This window comes from Phyllobates terribilis, unplaced genomic scaffold, assembly GCF_046119375.1.
Source record: "Phyllobates terribilis strain yellow unplaced genomic scaffold, ASM4611937v1 Scaffold_271__1_contigs__length_2588678, whole genome shotgun sequence".
NCBI classification, from domain to species: Eukaryota; Metazoa; Chordata; class Amphibia; order Anura; family Dendrobatidae; genus Phyllobates; species Phyllobates terribilis.
In genome coordinates this window covers 2,463,731-2,482,934 of record NW_027363031.1, presented here as the reverse complement: position 1 = coordinate 2,482,934, position 19,204 = coordinate 2,463,731, and the positions used below count along the sequence as shown (strand labels likewise).

The 19,204-nt window shown below is 49.0% G+C and overlaps 1 long non-coding RNA gene across 1 annotated transcript in view; it reads right to left on the bottom strand.

Annotated features, from left to right (window-relative positions):
* The window catches only part of LOC141219422 (uncharacterized), a 28,076-nt gene extending 10,946 nt beyond the window's left edge, over positions 1-17,130 (bottom strand). The window contains exons 1-2 of the long non-coding RNA XR_012287898.1: positions 16,763-17,130; positions 13,056-13,142 (exon numbers count right to left, since the gene is read on the bottom strand). This is a non-coding gene — a long non-coding RNA (uncharacterized lncRNA). The remainder of the gene's footprint in view (positions 1-13,055; positions 13,143-16,762) is intronic.
* Positions 17,131-19,204: the final 2,074 nt, after the last annotated feature.

The following is a 19,204-nucleotide window of genomic DNA, read 5'->3' as shown; positions in this document are numbered from 1 at the left end:
AGCGACGCTGCAGATAATCCCTGGTATATAACATCACAATGGCACAGAGCGACACTGCAGCTAATCCCTGGTATATAACGATCACAATGGCACATAGCGACGCTGCAGCTAATCCCTGGTATATAATGATCACAATGGAACATAGCGACGCTGCAGCTAATCACTAGGACTTGGTTACAATCCGCTTCTTACAGCCAATCCCAGCTGTAGAATACTGGCAGATCAGCAGGTGATCGAGTCTCCCAGGGCACAGTGAGCGGCACAAGTCTCCTGGGCACTGGCAGCGTTACCAGGGCAGGTGCCAGTCTCACCCCATCACCCCAGACACCACACACTATGGGCATCACCTCCTGCCAGCTTCCCTGGCACTGCTGCGCCCCCATCTGACCAGTATGTGCCCACATCACACAGGACCCATCACCTGCTGCCAGTCCCGGATGCCATCGCCTCTGCCAGCAGCAATCAGCAGCCGGAGGCTTCTCAGCCCGGGACATGGGCTGCGGGCACGGGGCTGCTACTTACCTGAGCCCGCAGCAGCGGCCGGTGATGGATGGAGGCAGCGGTCAGGCTCTCCCCGGCTCCCTGACAGGAGGGGCGGCTCACTGACAGGATCTCTCCGCGGAGTGTGGAGGAGACAAGGCGGCTGTGATCTCTGCTGCCCACAATCCCCAGCGTTATATCAGACTGCAAGAGCAGAGGAGAGCAACATTCCAGCCTGGAAAAGTCTGCCGCCACCTAGTGGCCAGCGACTGCACCCAGCAATTGTAATGGAAGCAACAGCAGAGATGCCCCTCCACCTAGTGGCCAGCGACTTCACCTGCACGCTAGTATTGGCTGCAACAGCAGAGGTGCCCCGCCATCTAGCGGCCATGTGCGGTAATGTCGGCGCTGGACTTGCAGCGGAACATGGAGGGAAGGAGCTCTGTTGCTTGTCTGCTGGACCTTGTAGTTCTAATGGATGGGGAAGACATTGTCCCCAGGGTGTCCTGCACGTTAGTAGATGGCTGCACCAGGTCCTGGGTCACATAGTCCTATTGCTTCCTCTTTGCTTTCCAAGTTTCTTATTTTTTTTATTTGCAGTGTTTGCTGTAGTTTTTATCCTTACTATTTTGGGGTCCATACTATGAAGATCTGAGATGGTGCATTTCAATAATTACTTAGGCAGGTTAATAATAATAATGATTTTTATTTATATAGCGCCAACATATTCCGCAGCACTTTACAATTAAGCGGGGACATGTACATACAATAAGTTCAATACAAGGTAAGACAGTTTAAACTGTTACATGAGGAGTGAGGTCCCTGCTCCTAAGCTTACCATCTACAAGCAACACTATTTTATTCCTTACATCCATGGTAATACAGCAATTCCAGGTAAATGTCCAAAATACAATTGTCTCAGTCCACAAGATCCCCTCCCCGGGGAGGTACTTCCACTGCCTTTGTGCCAAGCGATACTCACTATCCCCCAACTTTTGGTTGGCCCACATATTTCGTATCTCCAGCAAGCATAGTCTGTAGTCACAGTCCACGATCCTCCATATGACACATAAAACCATAGAAGCAAAGGTGCCCAGTAGCAACAGTCCTTTAAGAAAATGTATCAAATCCAGACAATGGATCCCGGATCCCACAACTGTAGCACATTTATTCAGCTCAGGTGGTAGCTGATCTCTACGCCATAAGCCATCGATTCATCCATGGTCCAGATCCTCAGACTAGATACTATCCCTTCAACGACATTCCACCAACTCTAACCATGTGGCTTCTTTTCTCCTTCACTGGGATCAGCCCTCTGAATGGACAGAACTGCTCTCACCCTCCCCCCCAAAGCTAGTGGAGGTATTTTTCTCAGGTCAAACACATCACCTGGGTCTACATGTGAGACTCCTTGTGGTGACGGCTCTGCTGAATATACTTTCAACAGTCACACAATGGGCCTATTATAATGCCTCAATAATACTGCCATACAGTGGTCAAATTAATTCCACCAAACAATCCCTAAATACCCACCATATGAAACCTCTAAAGAATAGTAACACATAATTACTAAAAACGACGATACAATAACTAAATAATGGCGCCATACAGTCCATAAGAAAATAATTCCATAAAGTGGTCAAATAATTCTGTCATAAAATAATACCGTACGGTGTTCAAAATGTTACATAGACTATAAAAATAGAAGCAATTACATTAGTATGAACAGAATTGTACAGTCCATAAAATGATGACACAAAGTTTCAGAATAATAGTATCCATAGTGCCAAAAACTACTACCATATGCTGGCCAAATAATATAGCCACACAGTTCTATGGAAAATAGTGCAATACAGCGCACAAAATAATTCTACCCCACAGTCCATAAATACACGTCAGAAAGTCCCCAAATAATAGTGCTGTACAATACTGAAATACACCGGCCAAATAACTGTGCCATAGTCCTGACATCACACCGTAAAGTTTATTGTATTAAAGTTTTAAATATTAGTACAATACAAATCATTACCTAAAAATACTGTTATACCCTGGCCGAATACTTGATAAATTAATGTCCCAAATACTGCACAAACAGCATAAAACCTCCCATATCAGTGTCAGCTCCCATACTCCGGAGGGCCCAATTCCCAACAAAATAAGCAAAATGTTATGGACCAGGGTCCTCTCTCTGTGGAAAAGCCGCGGCATATTATAGCACCAGGAAAGCGGATGGAAGTTTACAAAATGTAATCTGCACGCTGAAAATAAATGTCTCTGATTTCATGCAGAAATTGTTTGCAATGTAGAATTAAAATCTGCATCATGTCAATGTATGTGACACATTTATGTGACGTCCCTTTAGCGTTTCCAAGCGTCTTCTGCCCATTAAACCCTAAAAGACGAACATCGCTCAAATGACGTGGATAGCATCCGAGTGCTGTGCATTTTCCTTACAAACTTTCACTCGAAGGGGCGAGTTTTATCTGCAAATCCGATGGAAAATGGATATATCCATGTTTTATCTTTGTGGACATTGTGAACATGACCATAAATTACAGCCCCAATTCCCAAAAAGTTGGGGCTGTGTGTAAAAATGGAAAGAAAACAAGAATGCAATGATTGGGAAATGTCTTATAGCCACATTTTATTCACAACAGAACATAGATCACAGATCAGAGGGTGAACATCAGACATTTTCCATTTCATTTGAAAAACTTACCTAATGTAGAAATTGACGGCAGCAACACAACTCAAAATCAGGTCCTGGTCATGTCTACCACTGTGTGGCATCTCCTCTTCTTTGTACAGCAGTCAGTAAACCTCCGGGTAGTGAGGAGACCAATAGTTGGAGTTCTGGGAGAGGAACGTATGTACCTTCATCCATCCTGGTTAGGTGTATATGCCACTCCATCCATCCCGGTCAGTATATGCCCCCCTCCATCCATCCATCCTGGTGGGTATATCCCCCCCCTCCATACTGGTGGATATATGCCCCCCCTCCATCCATCCTGGTGGGCATATGCCCCCCTTCCATACTGGTGGGTATATGCCCCCCCTCCATCCATCCTGGTGGGTATATGCCCTTCCTCCATCCTGGTGGGTATATGCACCCTCCATCCTGGTGGGTATATGCCTCCTCCTCCATCCTGGTGGGTATATGCCTCCTCCTCCATCCTGGTGGGTTTATGCCTCCTCCTCCATCCTGGTGGGTTTATGCCTCCTCCTCCATCCTGGTGGGTTTATGCCTCCTCCTCCATCCTGGTGGGTTTATGCCCCCATATATTCAATGCAAAGAAAAAAAAAAAAAACAATAAACGCTTCTACTCACCTTCCACGTTCCCACGCAGCGCTGTGTCTGTGTTGCCTGAAGATGTCGGCAGTGATAACAGCAGAGAAGCTGAGATCACCGCACAGCGCCGCCACAGATACTCACTCGGGGCCTCCACTCCCAGGCATTTCCTCCCCGGCAGCTCCTGTCATGGCACGCTCTGACTGAGCAGTGCGTGCGACGACAGGGGGAATGTACAGCTTACACTGCAGGCTCCACAAAGATGGCTGCAATCTCCTCCCATGGCTGCGACCTGGACAGCCAAGGGGGCGTGCCCAGGTCACAGCTAGAGGCAGGAGGAGCTGCCTCTAATGTTAGAGATAGGGTCGGTGACAGACTACTGTCTCTTATGGCCAGGGCTGCCGTAAATGAGGTGTGTAAGAGCGCTTCTTACACCCCCCCCCCCCCAAATAAAAATGGCAGCCCCTAGTGGCCAATGAAAAAATAAATAAATAAAAAACTAATAAAGTGGGACATTTAATTTTGCATTAAAAATAATTGATTACATAATTATTAATACAAAACATAAAATCGTGGCCCCTTCCCTGTAAGAATAGCACACGGCTCTTTTCACGTCTGGTTATTTCTCTAACAGGTAGAATATGCTCCGTTATAGACCGGGGACAGGTTTACTGCTCTATTTTTTGTGGACGATTGATCTGTAAATCAGAACTGAGACCGGTCCGATTTCCATCTGATTTGTAGATAAAGATCATCTATTGAAGTCAATGAGTCTGTCAGAAAAATGGCCAGAACCAACCATGTTGCCTGTACTGCTTGTTTTCCAGTGTCTATAGGCCGGGCAAGCGAGGCTAGGAAACCTTTAGCTTTTTACTTTACATATAAAAAATATGCCCCACTGAGGAGAAAAACTGCCACACTGACCAAAATCAGATGAAAATGAGAAAAAAACACTGAGTAAAACCTGACATGTGAACGGGGCCTTAGGCCTTAATCAGATGACAGTGACTTATCGTATATGCAAAAAATGTCTGAAAGTGGTCAGTTTTTATCTTCAGCGTTTCATCAGCTTTTCTTGTATGCAAAATAAATCCATAAATTGAGAAGCTTCTCCTCTGGTGACAGTGTTATCACAGACAGCACATGGATGGCAATGCCAGCTGTCAGCGATGTCATGGACCCATAGATCTGACTGGAGAATTTTCATCAACCACTAGGATAAAAAACGGACACTACGCGGTTTTCAACAAAAAAAATGACATGTGGACGACTCCACAGATTATATTGTGTATGTGATCTATCCGTAACAAATATGGAGAGGACACAAACATGAAAAACAGACGTCTGAATGAGGCCAAAGATATATGTTTCCACCCTGATAAGGGAGCGAGAAATATCTATTTCAGATTTGCCAATGAGTCCATGGCAGAAAATTCCAGTTAACCCCTTTATCACCTCAGGTTTTTCCGTTTTTGCGCTTTCATTTTTTGCTCCCCTTCTTCCCAGAGCCATAACTTTTTTATTTTTCCGTCAATATGGCGTAGTTACCAAACATGTGTAGCTTCTATTTTATTTAAGTGGTGAAATCAAAATTCAAAGCTTGTAAAAAAAATAATAATTTTTCCGAGACCCGTAGCGTCTCCATTTTTCGTGATCTAGAGCCGGGTCAGGGGTTATTTTTTGCGCACTGAGCTGACATTTTTATTGATACCGTTTTGGTGTAGATATGATGTTATCATCGCCTGTTATTACATTTTAATGCAATGTTGCGGCGACCAAAACAACTTAATTTTGGAGTTTTGTTTTTTTCTCGTTATACAGTTTACTGATCGAAGTCATTCTTTTTATATATTGATAGATCGGGCGATTCTAAATGCGGCGATACCAAACGTGGATTTTTGATTGTTTTATTTTGAATGGGGTAAAAGGGGGGTGATTTGAACTTTTAAATATTTTTTTTTACTTTTTACCTGCTTCAATAGTCTCCTTAGCAGACCAGAAGCTGTGATCTTCCGATCGCTTGTGTTACACAAATGGCCGCCTGAGGCAGCAGATGCGCAATTGAGACCTCAGTAGCCGAGATCTCAGGAGACATTTACTTGGTTTGGCTTTCTACTTCTTTATCTAACTGTATTGCCCTCTATATCATCCATTCTGTATGGACTGCTCTGTACTCATATTGGACATTTATGCATTTAGTAGGGCTTAAGGGGATTATTGTGCTTGTTACCCATCAAATCTGTAGATGCGCTCACTAATTAGACTTTGTTTAGGGCAATTTTAAAGTATAATATTGATAACGGTCCTGCATAGTGACAAGATTATGTTACAGGATTCTGGACAAATGTACAATGCCAGTCATTCAAGGGTTAATTCTTTGGAACACTGAGAGAGACTTTCTAGCCAGTGAAGCACCAGTAATGAACACCTGTGGTAACTACGGCAACTGTGCTGATGTCATAAACACATACATCTATGATATAGAAGATGATTCCGGAACCACAGGTCATTCAGCCGTATGAAGCGCCGTACTTGATGTGTCTGGAGACCTGGAGCTTCATCACTCCATAACCTGTAAGGGAGGAAGGGGATACGGCCTAGCCAGCCAGATCAACCATACCGCCTAGCCAGCCAGATCAGCCATACCGCCTAGCCAGCCAGATCAGCCATACCGCCTAGCCAGCCAGATCAGCCATATCGCCTAGCCAGCCAGATCAAACTAACCCTAGCGATCAATGGGGTGACAGATGTTGCAGCCAGATCTCCCTCACGTCCAGTACTAGTTGCCTTCACCTTTATGTGTACGGCCTGGAGATGTCGCATTAGACTTCTCCATATGGTGCTCGCACAGGGCACCTACTTTGACCTTCTCCATTACTGTCTGTTTTCTGATGATGTAATGTGTAACTTGTGTGACTATGTGATGTCACTGCTATCATATCTATAGTGGATGTATATTATGTCTCACTGTAAATATGATACAATGTACAAATTCTAGTACAATTTGCTGTTACTTGTTGGCACTATCCTTCTAAGCCCGAGGGAAGGGCAAGTCCTCCAGCCATGGTTCCCTAGAGGTTTCCTCCACAGGGGGTTTTCCTCTCCTGAGTGCTGACGGATGATTCTTCGTGAGTCGGAGGTTTGCCATTTTCAGTGTCTTTTTCATAGCAATTGGCTTATTCTAAATTTCAGACACTGAATGAAATAATATGATTTGTAATAAAATTTGGTCTACTTAACATTCACTAAAAGTGTTTTGTGCATTTCTTTCACAATCTTGGGTTGGTGGGATTCTCTTGGGAATCAGGATCCAGCATCTATGATCAAGCCATGAAGCCAGATATGGAGTCAGAGCATTTTTAACCCTCTGCTTGAAGACAGAATGGAGCAGAAATGAAAAAGTGTTACTGCACAAGTAGCACAAGTTCACAATCTTCCTTGCATTCAGATAATGGAGGTGGCTGCTGCTGAAAAACATACCCACAGCATGATACTGCAACCACCATGTTTCACTGTGGGGATGGTGTTCTTGGGGTGATGAGCTGTTGGTTTGGTGCCAGACATAGCATTTACCTTGGTGGCCAAAAACTTCAATTTTGGTCTCATCTGACCACAGCACATTCCTCCATATATTTTGGGAGTCTCCAACATGTCTTTTGGCAAACTCAAATCGAGCCTTACAATTTTTAAGCAGAAGCTTTTTTTCTGCCCACTGAAAGAGACAACTATAGACTGGACAAGGGGATCAGAGGATGCCCGCAAGCTCGGACACTGAGTTTTCAGCTCCTGTAGTGTCAGTGTGTGCAGGGCTGAGGATTCAATATAGGCAGTGCTGTCAATCACCATAAGGGGCGGGGCAGAGGATGGAAAGTAAGGGAGGGGTGTAAATGGTTTGTTTGCATAAAAATATAATCTGTACCTAAAGTAGAATTTTTTTTATAGGGGCCAAGATTCCTATACAAATCCATAAATGATTTGAGTATTGGGGGTGACAGACTCCCTTTTAGAAACTGAGACCACCCCATTAACTGGTTGTAGAAAAAAACATGAAAGGTGTGAATTAACCAGACAGGTAAATTACAAAAAAGGAGATAAACACGAATGGAAATTTTTTGAAAATGTGATCAGTTTATTTTTATTAAGCATAAAACACGTTTTCCTGGAATATCCCTGTGTTTCCAAATAAATACCAGTAACGCAGTGAAGGATGGACATGGTGGAACAGGTTTCTATTAAAGTGCTTGAGCATATATTATGGATGCACCAAAATTCTGTAGTATAATAAAGCCTGCATCTTGGAGGGTTTCGTCCATATCTGGAGTAATATTAATAAAAATGTGGAGTTGGTGCATCTCTAGTATACTGCTATATCACTAGTAATACAATGGGACACACACAAAGCACTGTGTGCTGCCACCTAGACAGGGTAGCTGCTCAGCCGTGAGGGGTGCGGATTCGGCACAGATTGTCTATGATGACAGATATGTTGAGCTGTCCTCCACATTTATCTGATAGAAACTAAAGGGCTCCACAGCAAACAGTCTTAGCATATCCAGTTCTAGGGGATGCATGCAGCCGCTGACCACCAGGGAATGAAGAGGACCTCCAAAGTCAACAGTGCTGAGTTGCTGCAGAGTGCCTGCCGCTATATGTTGGCCAGATGCCCCCCACTCGGCCCAGTCCCACGCAGATGGTGTTCTCAGGTAGAGCTGAGGATCGCAACAGAAACATTTGTATCTCAATGATATCGCAATACGGTCTTCTATTTAAAAACATTATAAGAAAACTCACAAGCAAAAATACTTATTTTATATATATATATAAACCTTTAAGCACAATGGATATTGATGCAAATCAAGGTATTTATTCAGACAATAAATTGTTCATGAGACAGATGTATGACCAACACTTCAGCCTCAGCCTTTATCAAGGTTTATCTAAAACAATACAAAAATGGGAAGAACTGTATAAAAAACGAAAATCCATCGTCTCATGATAAATCAAATTACAATCATATCTGAGAAAAAGAGGGGGGGGTAACAAATAAGCCGACACTCAGCACATGAAAATATCTCATATAAATGAATACAAAGCGGTGCTTCATTCCAGAGTTAACCACTAAAGAGGAAAAATAAAAAATACACACGATTTAGTTATGGATTGTAACACATATATGCTTCAAGTGTAAAACAGCCTCCTTCAAAAGAGTAAAAAGGGGGGGACATACTATGAGGTCAGACGTATCACAGGTATCAAAAGAGCCAAAGCGTAATGACACCATATGGTGAGCCACAGAGCAATGGCCCTATATATTGCATTACAGCGTAATGGCCCAATATACGCCCTACAGTATATGCCCCTCATCCTTGTATATGCCCCATCCTGGTATATGGAATATGGTCCCCATCTTGGGTGGGTGTATATGCACCTCCATCCATCCATCCATGCATCCTAGCTAGGTGTAAATGCCCCTCCAGCCATCCATCCTGGATAGATGTATATTCTTTTCCATTCATCCATCCATCCATCCTCGGTAGGTGTATATTCCCCTCTATCCATCCATCCTGGGTAGGTGTATATGCCCCAACCATCCATCCTGGGTATGTGCATATGCCCCGCCATCCATCCATCCTGGGTAGGTGTATATGCCTCTCCATCCATCCATCCTGGGTAGGTGTATATGCCCCTCCATCCATCCTGGGTAGGTGTATATGCCCCTCCATCCATCCTGGGTTGGTGTATATGCCCCTCCATCCATCCTGGGTAGATGTATATGCCCCTCCATCCATCCTGGGTAGGTGTATATGCCCCTCCCTCCATCCTGGGTAAGTATATATGCTCCATCATCTATCCATCCTCGTTAGGTGTAGATGCCCCTCCATCCATCCTGGGTAGGTGTATATGCCCCTCCATCCATCCTGGGTAGGTGTATATGCCCCTCCATCCATCCTGGGTAGATGTATATGCCCCTCCATCCATCCTGGGTAGATGTATATGCCCCTCCATCCATCCTGGGTAGGAGTATATGCCCCTCCTTCCATCCTTGGTAGGAGAATATGCCCCTCCATCCATCCATCCTGGGTAGGTGTATATGCCCCTCCATCCATCCATCCTGGGGAGGTGTATATGCCCCTCCATCCATCCATCCTGGGAAGGTGTATATGCCCCTCCATCCATCCATCCTGGGTAGGTGTATATGCCCCTCCATCCATCCATCCTGGGAAGGTGTATATGCCCTTCCATCCACCTATCCTGGGTAGGTGTATATGCCCCTCCATCCATCCATCCTGGGAAGGTGTATATGCCCTTCCATCCATCTATCTTGGGTAGGTGTATATGCCCCTCCATCCATCTATCCTGGGTAGGTGTATATGCCCCTCCATCCATCCATCCTGGGTAGGTGTATATGCCCCCTCCCTCTACTCCCTCTATTCTGGTGAGTATATGCCACCTCTCCATCCTGGTGGGTATATGCCACCTCTCCATCCATCCTGGTGGGTATATGCCTCCCTCCATCCATCCTGGTGGGTATATGCCCCCCCTCCATCCATCCTGGTGGGTATATGCCCCCCCTCCATCCATCCTGGTGGGTATATGCCCCCTCCATCCATCCTGATGGGTATATGCCCCCCTCCATCCATCCTGATGGGTATATGCCCCCCTCCATCCTTGTCGGCATAAGCCCCACCTTCATCCTTGTGGATATATGCCCCCCCTCCATCCATCCTGGTGGATATATGCCCCCTTCATCCATCCTGGTGGGTAAATGCCCCCCTTCATTGGTGGGTATATGCACACTCCCTACATCCTGGTTGGTATATGCCCCTTCCATCCATCCTGGTGGATATATGCCCCCCCCCTCCACCCTGGTGGGTATATGCCTCCAACTACACCCTTGTGTGTATATGCCCCCATATATTCAATGCAAAGGAAAAAAACCAAACAAAACAATAAGCGCTTCTACTCACCTTCCACGTTCCCATGCAGCGCTGTGTCTGTGTTGCCTGAAGATGTCGGCAGTGATAACAGCAGAGAAGCTGAGATCACCGCACGGCGCCGCCGCAGATACTCACTCGGGGCCTCCACTCCCAGGCATTTCCTCCCCGGCAGCTCCTGTCATGGCACGCTCTGACTGAGCAGTGCGTGCGACGACAGGGGGAATGTACAGCTTACACTGCAGGCTCCACAAAGATGGCTGCAATCTCCTCCCACGGCTGCGACCTGAACAGCCAAGGGGGCGTGCCCAGGTCACAGCTAGAGGCAGGAGGAGCGGCCTCTAATGTTAGAGATAGGGTCGGTGACAGACTACTGTCTCTTATGGCCAGGGCTGCCGTAAATGAGGCGTGTAAGAGCGCTTCTTACACACCCCCCAAATAAAAATGGCAGCCTCCAGTGGCCAATGTAAAAATAAATACATAAAAAACTAATAAAGTGGGATATTTAATTTTGTATTAAAAATAATTGATTACATAATTATTAATACAAAACATAAAATGGTGGCCCCTTCCCTGTAAGAATAGCACACGGCTCTTTTCACGTCTGGTTATTTCTCTAACAGGTAGAATATGCTCCGTTATAGACCGGGGACAGGTTTACAGCTCTATTTTTTTGTGGACAATTGATCTGTAAATCAGAACTGAGACCGGTCCGATTTCCATCCGATTTGTAGGTAAAGATCATCTATTGAAGTCAATGAGTCTGTCAGAAAAATGGCCAGAACCAACCATGTTGCCTGTACTGCTTGTTCTCCAGTGTCTATAGGCCGGGCAAGCGAGGCGAGGAAACCTTTAGCTTTTTACTTTACATATAAAAAATATGCCCCACTGAGGAGAGAAACTGCCACACTGACCAAAATCAGATGAAAATGAGAAAAAAACACTGATTAAAACCTGACATGTGAACGGGGCCTTAGGCCTTAATCAGATGTCAGCAGGGTCGGACTGGGGTGTCTGGGGCCCACAGGGGACATTGACTCTAGGGGCCACCTCCAGCAATATGCAGATCTCTTTTCTCTGCTCTCCCTGTTATAGTGGAGCAGTGACCGGCGGCTCCTCACATCTACTCTGCACAGACTAGAACAGGGACGGACAATTTCTGGAGTTTGCATGAAAGAGCTTCTGTGGTTAAAACAAGTGATCACAGATTCATGGGCTGCACAGGATAGGTGATCACTTATTGATTGGAAGAATGGGGAAGTTTTATCCCTGACAGGACACTTATCCCCATTTTACAATGCAGCGACAGGTGGGACGTCTGACCACAGCCTCATTCGTTCTCTTGGGGGCTTCCAAAAAAGAGCAGCGCTCGCAGCCTCTGAGGGAATGAATGGATCAGTGGTCGAGTCGCACATGAGCTCCAGTCTAATGGGGAGAAAAGCTCCACATTCTGCCGATCGGTGCAGGTCCCAGTAGTCAGACCCCACCAATCAATAAGTTATCACTGATCCTGTGGAGAGGTGATGACTTGTTCTCACCGGAGAACCCCTGTAAGTGCATCTCAGACGCTCTGCTCCAAGTATTCCATCTCTAAGGCCACAGCCCCACTATCAGTATTCAGTCAGGATTATTCTCAGGAGTGGGAGCCAAAACCAGGTGAGGAACAATCAGAGAAAAGGGAGAATAGAAACAAGTCACCAATTCTGGATTTATCACCCACTCCTGCTTTTGCCTCTCACTACTGAGAAAAAATACTGACCAAATACTGATAGTGAAGCCGTGGCCTCATGGAAAAAAATCTTTTCCTAGTTAATCTCAGCGAGAACAAATGACCGCCATACACAACATAATCCACTATAACAACACCAATAATACCACATACAAAAGGGGCAAATATCACCACACCATGACCAGACCACATATTACCACCACATAGTGACCAAATAATACAATACTGATCAGGAATACAAACCACAATACTAACAACACTGTCACTATACATATTACATATGAGCTCTGTATATAGTGTCAGTGTACAGGTAATACAGTGATCCCCAGTGACATTATAAACAGGATCTCTGTATATAGTGTCAGTGTACAGGTAATACAGTGATCCCCAGTGACATTATACACAGGAGCTCTGTATATAGTGTACAGGTAATACAGTTATCACCGGTTACATTATACACAGGAGCTCTGTATATAGTGTACAGGTAATACAGTTATCACGAGTGACATTATACACAGGAGCTCTGTATATAGTGTATAGGTAATACACTGGTCACGAGTGACATACACAGGAGCTCTGTATATACTATATAGTGTAAGTGTACAGTAATACACTGACTCACCAGTGATGTCTCTAGGTGAAGTTCTTCATCTTCGCTTTTCTTCATCTGGCACAGTCCGCCATCACTTCTTCCAGCCAGGAATCATCTCTGCAGAAAATAACACACAGTTATCAATAACTGATCTCTTTTAGAGCACATTCCCACTTTTCCCCAGGCTTCTACACTACACCAGTTGAAGAAATAAAGCGACATAGTGGCGCCCTGCACAGTAACAGGACCCCCCTTTTGTCCCCTCTTATGGAAAACAGTTTCCTAAAAAGTAAATTATATTACAGAAGTAATAATGTCCCTAATTGGACTCTAAAGTAATAATGTTCCCCACTCGCCATCATAAACAAATAAAGTTCCTCAATCTGGCCCCTAAACAGTAATAAAGTCCCTTGTCCAGCGTGGCCACCCATCTATCCAACCTGACCCCCCCCCCCCCACCATATATCCATTCTGGTCTCCATGTGTCCAGCCTGCCCCTCCCATATATCCATCCGGGCCTCCATGTGTCCAGCCCGCCCCCCTCATATATGCATCCCACCCCACCCCATATATCTATCCAGGTCCCCATGTGTCCAACTTGCCGCCCTTCACCTCCATGTGTCCATCCAGGTCTCCAACTTGGCCACCTTCACCTCCAAATGTCCGATAATGCGTCCATCCAGCCCCCCGCCTTCAGCCCCATGCCTCAATCCATGTCTCCCCATGTATCCAGCCAGCCCCCCCTTCAGCCCCCTGCCTCCATCCATATGTCCCCCCATGCGTCCACCCAGCCCCCCCTTCAGCCCCATGCCTCCATCCATATGTCCCCCCATGCGTCCATCCAGCCCCCCCTTCAGCCCCATGTCCCCATGGGTCCATCCAGCCCCCCCCTTCAGCCCCATGTCCCCATGGGTCCATCCAGCCCCCCCTTCCGCCCCATGTCCCCCTCCATGTCCCCCTCCATGTCCCCATGGGTCCAGCCAGCCTCCCCTTCCGCCCCATGTCCCCATCCATGTCCCCATGGGTCCAGCCAGCCCCCCTTCAGCCCCATGTCCCCCTCCATGTCCCCATGGGTCCAGCCAGCCCCCCCTTCAGCCCCATGGGTCCAGCCAGCCCCCCCCTTCAGACCCATGTCCCCCTCCATGTCCCCATGGGTCCAGCCAGCCCCCCCTTCAGCCCCATGGGTCCAGCCAGCCCCCCCTTCAGACCCATGTCCCCCTCCAAGTCCCCCCCTTCAGCCCCATGTATCCCTCCTTGTACCCATGGGTCCAGTCAGCCCCCGCTTTAGCCCCATGTCCCCCTCCATGTCCCCCCCTTCAGCCCCATGTATCCCTCCTTGTCCCCATGGGTCCAGTCAGCCCCCGCTTTAGCCCCATGTCCCCCTCCATGTCCCCATGGGTCCAGCCAGCCCCCCCCCTTCAGCTCCATGTCCCCCTTCATGTCCCCAGCCAGCCCCCCCTTCAGCCCCATGTCCCCCTCCATGTCCTCAGCCAGCCCCCCCTTCAGCCCCATGTCCCCCTCCATGTCCCCAGCCAGCCCCCCCCTTCAGCCCCATGTCCCCCTCCATGTCCCCAGCCAGCCCCCCCCTTCAGCCCCATGTCCCCCTCCATGTCCCCAGCCAGCCCCCTCTTCAACCCCATGTCCCCCTCCATGTCCCCATGGGTCCAGCCAGCCCCCCCTTCCGCCCCATGTCCCCCTCGGTCCAGCCAGCCCCCCCTTCAGCCCCATATCCCCCTCCATGTCCCCATGGGTCCATCCAGCCCCTTCAGCCCCATATCCCCCTCCATGTCCCCATGGGTCCATCCAGCCCCCCCTTCAGCCCCATGTCCCTATGGGTCCAGCCAGCCCCCTCTCCAGCCCCATGTCCCCAGCCAGCCCCCCCTTCAGCCCCATGTCCCCCTCCATGTCCCCATGGGTCCAGCCAGCCCCCCCTTCAGCCCCATGTCCCCCTCCATGTCCCCATGGGTCCAGCCAGCCCCCCCTTCAGCCCCATGTCCCCCTCCATGTCCCCATGGGTCCAGCCAGCCCCCCCTTCAGCCCCATGTCCCCCTCCATGTCCCCATGGGTCCATCCAGCCCCCCCTTCAGCCCCATGTCCCCCTCCATGTCCCCATGGGTCCAGCCAGCCCCCCCTTCAGCCCCATGTCCCCCTCCATGTCCCCCCCTTCAGCCCCATGTATCCCTCCTTGTCCCCATGGGTCCAGTCAGCCCCCGCTTTAGCCCCATGTCCCCCTCCATGTCCCCATGGGTCCAGCCAGCCCCCCCCTTCAGCTCCATGTCCCCCTTCATGTCCCCAGCCAGCAACCCCTTCAGCCCCATGTCCCCCTCCATGTCCCCAGCCAGCCCCCCCTTCAGCCCCATGTCCCCCTCCATGTCCCCAGCCAGCCCCCCCTTCAGCCCCATGTCCCCCTCCATGTCCCCAGCCAGCCCCCCCCTTCAGCCCCATGTCCCCCTTCATGTCCCCAGCCAGCCCCCCCCTTCAGCCCCATGTCTCCCTCCATGTCCCCAGCCAGCCCCCCCTTCAGCCCCATGTCCCCCTCCATGTCCCCAGCCAGCCCCCTCTTCAACCCCATGTCCCCCTCCATGTCCCCATGGGTCCAGCCAGCCCCCCCTTCCGCCCCATGTCCCCCTCCATGTCCCCCTCGGTTCAGCCAGCTCCCCCTTCAGCCCCATATCCCACTCCATGTCCCCATGGGTCCATCCAGCCCCCCCTTCAGCCCCATGTCCCTATGGGTCCAGCCAGCCCCCTCTACAGCCCCATGTCCCCCTCCATGTCCCCAGCCAGCCCCCCCTTCAGCCCCATGTCCCCCTCCATGTCCCCATGAGTCCATCCAGCCCCCCCTTCAGCCCCATGTCCCCCTCCATGTTCTCATGGGTCCAGCCAGTCCCCCCTTCAGCCCCATGTCCCCCTCCATGTCCCCATGGGTCCATCCAGCCCCATGTCCCCATCCATGTCCCCATTGGTCCAGCCAGCCCCTCCTTCAGCCCCATATCCCCCTCCATGTCACCAGCCAGCCCCCCCTTCTGCCCCATGTCCCCAGCCATGTCCCCATGGGTCCATCCAGCCCCCCCTTCAGCCCCATGTCCCCATCCATGTCCCCATGGGTCCAGCCAGCCCCCCCTTCAGCCCCATGTCCCCATCCATGTCCCCATGGGTCCAGCCAGCCCCCCCTTCAGCCCCATGTCTCCATCCATGTCCCCATGGGTCCAGCCAGCCCCCCCTTCAGCTTCATGTCCCCATCCATGTCCCCATGGGTCTAGCCAACCCCCCCTTCAGCCCCATGTCCCCATCCATGTCCCCATGGGTCTAGCCAACCCCCCCTTCAGCCCCATGTCCCCATGGGTCCAGCCAGCCCCCCCTTCAGCCCCATGTCTCCATCCATGTCCCAATGGGTCCATCCAGCCCCCCCTTCAGCACCATGTCTCCATCCATGTCACCATGGGTCCAGCCAGGCCCCCCTTCAGCCCCATGTCCCCATCCATGTTCCCATGGGTCCAGCCAGCCCCCTCCTTCAGCCCCATGTCCCCATCCATGTCACCATGGGTCCAGCCAGCCCCCCCCTTCAGCACCATGTCTCCATCCATGTCACCATGGGTCCAGCCAGGCCCCCCTTCAGCCCCATGTCCCCATCCATGTTCCCATGGGTCCAGCCAGTCCCCCCTTCAGCCCCATGTCCCCATGTGACCAGCCTGCGACCCCTCCATATATGGATGATGACCAATGCTGGGAACACTCACCCAGAAAAACGTGGATATTGCACTTGACTTGAAGTTGAAGCAGGGAGAGCGGTAGCCGGGGCCTGCAGCCTTGTTTCCAGAGTGATGGTGAGAGAGCAGAGTGCAGGTCACCGCATACTCAGCCCAGGAGCCGGCTTAAAAGGCCAAGAGAGCAGGAGAGAAGAGGGCGGTGCGGTGTTACATACCCGGACGGGAGCCGGTGTTACAAGGCCAATTCCAAGGGAGCAGGAGCCGGGACTGGAGAGCAGAGCGCGGCGTCGGCGTATCAAAAGCCGGCAGGGGAGCAGGGAGAGGAGAGCGTGACGTCAGCGTGTCACCTGACACCACACAACTGCCAGCCACCAGCGGGAAAGCAAAGCGCGGTGCGTGTCACCGCCCACCAAGATCACGTCCTCCTGTCATGTGACTATGCGCGTCACCCGCTGTCACCACTGAATAGTAGGAGCGCCGCACGCGACGCTACATTTCCTTCGGCTGCGCTTTTAAAGGGCCCGCACTTTTTAAGAGCCCCCGCTACCAATTCTCTCACTCTCTCATCGGGGCCCCCCGGGAATTTATCACACCAGGCCAGTCCGACCCTGCATGGGCCCATCAGGTAAAGTGATGGGATGAAATTTTCTCTCCTCATGTTGAAAAATGACATTTTCTGCCACCTATTGATGAGAGACAAAAAGTGATGAAGATTTACAAACTTCTAACATTAGTCAGTGAAAAACATACAGAACAAGGATGCAAATGGATCTTTTTTTGGCAATCCAATCATTTGAATGGGCCAGTTTTATCTGCAAATCAGATTACAATCAAACATGTCTCAAATTTCTTTTGTGAACCATCAGCATCAGAAAAGGTCCATAGACTATAATTATTATAGGGACACTGGACGATTATCCGGTGGGCCAGGGTCCTTGGCAGGACCCTGAGCAGGACGTAGAGGGGGCCCACTGGTTTCAACTGAATGTGCGTCCGAGGACATTTCATTAATGATCAGTATTGTAATATTCGGTCACTATGTTGTAATATCTGGTCCGGTCATGGTGTGGTATTTATCCCTGTATGTGTTATTATTTGGTCACTATGTGGTGTGGACATGGTGTGGTGGTATTTCTCCCTTGTATGTGGAATTATTTGGTCGCTATATGTTGGTAATATCTGGTCTGGTCATGGTGTGGCGATATTTCTCCCTTTTACAGTCTGAGGTATTGTTCGGTCACTATGTGGTGGTCATATGTGGTCTGCTCACGGTGTGACGGTAGTTCTCCCTTGTATGTGGAATTATTTGGTCGCTATATGTTGGTAATATCTGGTTTGGTCATGGTGTAGCGATATTTGTCCCTTTTACAGTATGAGGTATTGTTCGGTCACTATGTGGTGGTCATATGTGGTCTGCTCACGGTGTGACGGTAGTTCTCCCTTCTATGTGGAATAATTTGGTCGCTATATGCTGCTAAAATCTGGTCTGGTCATGGTGTGGCGATATTTGTCCCTTATACAATATGTGGTATTATTGGGTCACTATGTGGTGGTAATATGTGGTCTGGTCACGGTGTGGCTGTATTTCTCCCTTCTACATGGGATTATTCGGTCGCTTTATGCAGGTAATAAGTGGTCTGGTAACAGTGTCACGTTAGTTCTCCCTTGAATGTGGTATTATTGGTCTTGAAAAAGTGGATTGTGTTGTGTATAGCAGTCAATTGTTCTCTCTGATATTAATTAGGAGAATAATCTTTATTTAGATTTGTGATTAAATACTTGGAACAAGATGCACTTACAGGAATTCTACTGTGAAAACAAGTAATCACCTTTCCAAAGGATAAGTGATAAGTTATTGATTGGTGGGGGTCTGACTGCCGGGACCCGCACCGATTGGTAGAATGTGGAGCTTTTATCCCCACTAGACTGGAGCAGCATGTGCGACTTCACCACTGATCCATTCATTCCCTCAATGGCTGCGAGCGCTGCTCTTGTTTTTTTCTGGAAGCCCCAAAGAGAATGAATGGATCTGCGGTCAGACATCCCACCTGCCGCTGCATTTTAAAATGGGGATAAAAGTGTCCTGTCAGGGATAAAACTTCCCAATTCTGTTCAGTGCAGTTTCCAATGGTCGGACCCAAACGATCATTAAGTTATCACCAATCCTGATGAGCCCATGGATCGGTGATAACTTGTTTTCACCAAAGAAGCCCTTTAATGCAAACTACCGTAATTGTCCATCCCAGTTGTGCTGTGCGCACAGTAGCTGTGTAGGAGCCGCCTGTGTTTTACAGTCGAGGTCCCACTATAACGGGGATAAAGGCTAACAGGTATCTGCATCTAGCTGTAGGGTGGGCCCCAGTCTCCCCAGTCCCACGCTGTGGGCAAATATAACCTGTCTGGGCAATTGTAGCCAATTTTGCTGCAAAAAAAGAAAAGTCTTTTTACCTTTTTAACCATAACTTTCAATGT